Here is a 6,011-nt window from a genome sequence, read left to right on the forward strand (position 1 = left end):
AAAAAAAAAAAAAAAAAAATCTGCCATGTCTTATGTCCGTAGGTTCTTATTTAACAGATCTGAGAAGGAACAAGCACCAATATTTTTCAAACTGCCAAGGTGAGCCTGATGCCTAACCAGACTTGAGCTCTTTGAGCCTGGGAATATCTGAGACGTTTCCTGGTTCTCAGATTCTCTGATTTTTGACCTTAGAGTATTCCTTGGCGATGCTAGGGAAGTATTTTCGGCTCACCAGCACCTTGGTGAGAGCAGAAGAACAGGAAATGGCCAGTCCTTTTCCATTGGTTATCCCTGCTTCCCTGTCTGACTCTGGGAAACGCGTCTGACGAGGCCAGTGTGGTTTGTTCCTTTAGAGGTTCTGGCCGTCCCGCCTCTGTAAGCCTGACGTTCCTGAAGTAGGCGATGCTTGTTCTCAGGCCGCATCAGCTCACACCACAACCCACCCCGCTCTGGCCCCATGAAGTGGTGAACTGTCACAGTGGAATCGCCACGTCTCTCACCTCACTGCCTGCGGTACACACGGCAAGCCCTTTGGAGTGAGTGCTGCCTTGCTGAGATGGGGCAGCTCTCCACCCCGTCCCTCATCTAACCGGCGCATTGTCAACAAAAAGGAGGCAGCGCCTCTTCGGCGCCCCCTGGCGGCATCCCGCTGTGCTTTCTAGTCCTTCGCCCACCACACCACACAGCTCTTCACAGCGTAGCCCAGAGAACTTCTCCAAGTGCAGATGCCTTCAGGTGAGAAGTGAGCCCTCATTCCAGGTCTCAGAGTTAATAAACCTCAGGTCTCATGGGTGAAGTCACAGACCAGATTGAGTAACTCCAACAGAGAAGGGAACCAAATGCCAGTCCCTAACCTCCACGAACGTCGTTTTCCCCAAAACTCCCCACCGCTCGCTAGACTCTTTATGTGGGAGGGGAGGGCAGAGCTGACCTCCATGTCCGGCAGGAAAGCCCCCTTAGTAAATCCTGCAGTGGGCACCTAGTGACATTTCCTCTTACTTGAGAGAGGTCTTCTTATACCCCTTTATTCATTTAAGTACATCAAATAAAATCCTTTTTCCATTACAATGTTTCCCAGTCCCCCTCAGATCAGATTCCTCCAACAACATAACAACTCACAGTCCGTGACAAACTGTAGAGGCTGGAGGAGGGCAAAAAAGGGACGGTTTTAGGAGGTGTAGGAGACATGCCGTTGCCCCTAATCTGGAGATTTTGGTTTTAGAAATCATATCTAATAACTTAGATTCTTGTGGATCTTTGCATTTTGTGGCATTACAGTAGCCATTGATCACCGAAGTATTTTTCAGATGGAGTTGGACTTTTTTTTTAAGCATCTTGGAACTTGTTCAGCATCATAGATCAAACGAATACCAAATTATATGTTATATTTATCAATAGGCCTCTGGGTGGCACAGTTTGCACTTAACTACTAACCTAACGGTTGGAGGTTCAAACCCACCCAGATGCACTGTGGAAGAAAGGCCTGGCGATCTGCTTCCATAAAGATTGCATCAGTGGATATACTCCACAGCAATGAGTTTGGTTTTGGTTTTTCATCAACAGAGGAAAATTAGAGGAGCAACGTTTGATACTAAGAGAGCGCACAGCACACATTTCCACCAGGTGGCGCTGTTTAATAAAGAAGGTAGTGAGTGAGGCGCTTCTTTGGCTAATCTTAGCAAAACCAAAACCAAACCAAACCAGCCGCCAGTCCAGTCGATTCGGACTCATAGCGACCCAAGAGGACAGAGTAGAACTGCCCCACAGAGTTTCCAAGGAGCGCCTGGCGGATTCGAATGGCTGACTTTTTGGTTAGCAGCCGTAGCACTTAACCACTACGCCACCAGGGTTTCCAATCTTAGCAAAGCAGGGAGAAATGCTTGCAAGAGCCAATTTCACTCCAAACCCTTTTGCGGTAACACAGTGCACAAATATTTCAGGGTTGCTTATGGATGCGCTGTGAGACCGGAAAAATGTCAGAGAGAAGATCCAGATCCGATGTCAGGAGCTCCCTCCCCACAACGGGCTGTTCACGCCTCCTCAGGAGTTAGGCTGCTTTGCCCACTTGTTCGCCCAGCCAGGTCCTGGGCTGTCCACCCTCTCAATTAATTGTATCACCATCCATCAGGACGCTGAATTGGCTCACTCAGCATCCATTTCAGTCTCCGTTTATTGCATCCAAGGAATCCTGGTGGCGCAATGATTAAGCGATCTGCTGCTAACTGAAAGGTCTATGGTTCAAATCCACCAGCTCCGGAGAAAGACCTGGAGATCTGCTTCCGTAGAGAGTACAGCCAGGGAAAGCCTATGGGGCAGTTCTACTCTGTCCTGTAGGGTCCATACCAGTCGGAATCTACTCAAAGGCACACAACAACTAGCATGTCCTCCTCTGCTACAGAGGCTGGAAACTACATTTCCCAGACGGGGTTTGCGGTTCTTTCCTTTCTGCGCAATAAATACGCCTACGTGAGACTCAGGGTGAAAAACTTGCGATTTGTTCCCGTAGAATATTACAGCCAAAAAAACACTATGGGGCAGTTCTATTCTGTCACATGAGTCGCTGGGAGTTGGAATGAACTTGACATCACCCAACAACAACATGAGACTCGAATTCAGAAGTGAGTTAAGTGGGGACAGAGGCAGGGCATGAGTTAGGCCTCTGTGATGCTTTGGACCTGAAGCTGGGTGATGGCAGAGTTAGCAGCTGCATCAGAGGCTTCTCCAGCCAGCACGCAGCTTCTCGGTCATTGGAAGCAGTAGACTGAATTTCGGTGAAGACTCAAGTTCTTAGCTCTCCCAAGGATTCTATGAGCCACTTGATACCCTGTAGTTCATTTCTGCTAAATCTAAATGGTGTGGATTCTGTTCTCTGCAACTAAAACTTGAGTGACTAGTAAATTACCTACCCACAAGCCTGAGCTAAAAATCTGATGATTTTTCTAAATCCCTCTCTCTCCCTGACTTCCCATGACTAATTGGTCCACAAACATTGTCCAAATAAATTAATAACTGTAAAAGTACTCAGCATAGGGTACCAATAGGCTCCACTGGTTCTCTTTCTCTTCCCCATTTTGCTAATATGGTCAGGCTTTGAGGGAAGAGAAGGCTTAGTGGATTCAAGGAACTGAAAGGTCGGTGTGCCTGGAGCAGGGTAATCGAGGGAAGTAATCAACGTCAGAGAGGTGGGTAGGTGCCAGATTCCGCCACACCCTGCGGATCCTGTTAAGGATTTTGTATTTTTTCTGAAGGACAGTGAGAAACGGTTTTAAACAAGGAAGTGACATGATCTAGTTTACATTTTAAAAAGACCGGCAGCTGTCTGGAGAATGGTTGGAGTGGGGGGTGGGGTGTAATTAGGAAGTGGAGAGATCTTTCCAGACAAATACCCAAAGTTCTACCTTATTCTTTTGTAATTGCTGAGTAATAATGGTGGGGTAGGGTAGAAATGCCTATTAACACCAACAACAAAGCAATGAAAGGTCTACGAACTTGCCTAACAAGAAATGAGAAAGCCCTATGTAGGCTGTGAGACTTTGGTGACAAGCACAAAATCATTTTATAAATGAAGAGAAAGTATTTCTAAGTGACAAGACTCAGTATTGCAAAGATAACCAATTCTTTCCGAATTAATATGTAAAGTCAATACAGTTCCAACCAAAATCCAGCAACGTTTTTGGACTGTGACAAATCAAATCCTTAAGTTCATTTGGAAGAGAAACTCATAAAAAAGGCCAAAAGATTTAGAAGTATGTACAATATGTGTGTGTGTGTGTGCCCTTCCAGATATCAAAGCATAATTCAGAATGACACTGATTTGAACAGTGTAACACTGAAAGAATAGAAATTGGCCCAGGAAGAAATATCTAGACTAATAGTGATTTAGAAAATAATATTGGAATCATTATTCCCTGTCCTTGAGCATAAAGAATGTGACCCAGCTGGAGCTGGACTCACAAGGACTCACAGGGACACATCAAGTGGGCCCTGAGGTATAAAGGCAGTAACTAAGATAATCTTGGGAAGATGGTATCTTTCAGGGAATGTTTCACATGAATCATTCAAACAGAACACAAAACTTTCCACTTTCATCTTTTTCTGTTGACATTTAGTGAATATAAAATTTGTTGGACCAATGAATACCCTCCTGACTGTCATAACTGAAACCTGTACCAAGGATAGTTAAGAAAGGCTAAGATCACATTTTCTAGCCAATCTGTAAAAAGATGAAGCTTTCGATGATTTTGCCCATTTTGTAATGTTAATATGTACTGATGATTCTGGAATGTTCATTGGACTCCGGATGATTCTGTATTGTGGCTGTGGCAGCATGTCTGTTTCCCCACTTTTGTGTATTCTGTAATTTCCTTGGACTTGGGCAGACACGACTCTAACAGCATGCTTGTCCACTTTCCTACTTTTGCCTTTCTGAATATATGCCAAAAAAAACTTTGTTTTTGCTTTACTAAACTTTGTGATGTTTTTACCCTACAACAATAAAAAAAAAAAAAAAACAATAGAGCAGAATAAAAAGCTCCAAACAGAACTATGTATTTTTATAAAAATTTAGAATAAAGTATAGGCTGTTGTTGTTCTTAGTTGTCATTGAGTCAATTCTGACTCACAGGCATTTTAAATCATTTCAGAAAGAAGAGCCTATCCAATAAATGGCAATTTGACAATTGGCTATCCATTTGGGGGGGGGGGGGGAAATTAAGAGCCTTGCCTCAGCTTTCTAGCCACATTGTTTCTGCTTGTTTCTAAATCTGCTATTTTATCTCCAAATATTACATAGAAACCCCTGGAGTATGGCCCCTGGATACCTTTTCAACTCAGTACTAAAGTCACTCCTGAGGTTCACCCTTTAGCCAAAGATTAGACAGGCCTATAAAACACACCTAGTTCAAATATGTAAATGAGACTAAATGGCACACCAGCCCAGGGGCACAGGAGAGAAGGCAGGAAAGGACATGAAAGCTGGACAAATGGAAATGAGGAATGCAAGGTTGAGAAGGCCTGGAGTTGGCAACCAATGTCACAGGGCAATTTGTGTATTAATTGTTTAATGAGAAACTAATTTGCTCTGTAATGTTTCACCTAAAGCATAATTTAAAAAACAAAAACATATTACATAGAGGCCTATCATAAGTAAATATTTAAATTGCTCTTAAGAATTCATTAAAAACAGAGATTCTTTTTTTGGGGGGGAGGCTCAGGTTCATAGAGTTGAAATCCTTTAGGACCCCAACATAATTGAGCAATCGTATTCAAACATTGCTTTATTAAATTGTCTTTGAACCACACTTCGTACTAATTCTCTCATGAATTAATGAGTTGAATGAAATCTTTGAAATATTTTCATTCTATTTGGTAATAGATCACGTTTTTAACTTTGTTTTTTAAGATACACTTTGACTATTAATCCCTTGTTTCAAATACATTCCTCTTTGCATCATCTGCCTGTTAACTCGGTCCATGGAGTCCTTTTGAAGTTTTAAGAAGTCCTCTACCCCTCCCTCCCCAAGATAGTCCTCTCAGGACTGCAGCATAATTTTTAACCTTCCACCTGCTCTCCCTTAGGGCGTTCTGATCGGAAGGATCTGTTAATTAAAGCCCAACTACCCGTTAGAGAAAAGTCTAGATTTTGGATCAAAACAAACTCTATCACCATCTCGATTATCTGCATTCGGGGCAGGAGATGGGGGAGAAATGCGGTGTGCTATGTGAGCGACTTCCCCTGTTTCACTGAAGCCGATCACTGTCAGCACAGTCCAAATGTTACAAGCATGAGCAATAGCCTGACATGGGCTGGAGTCCCCAAGCTCTAATTTTTTAATTTGTCCATCCTATGTTTGGGGTTGGGGCCCTGGTGGTGCAGTGGTTAAGAACTCAGCTGCTAACCAAAAGGTCAGCAGTTCGAATCCACAAGCTGCCCCTTGGAAACCCTATGCGGCAGTTCTACTCTGTCCTGTAGGGTCACTATGAGTCGGAATCGACTCACCGGAAACGGATTT

The sequence above is a fragment of the Elephas maximus genome, chromosome 2 (genome assembly GCF_024166365.1).
Source record: "Elephas maximus indicus isolate mEleMax1 chromosome 2, mEleMax1 primary haplotype, whole genome shotgun sequence".
Lineage (NCBI taxonomy): Eukaryota > Metazoa > Chordata > Mammalia > Proboscidea > Elephantidae > Elephas > Elephas maximus.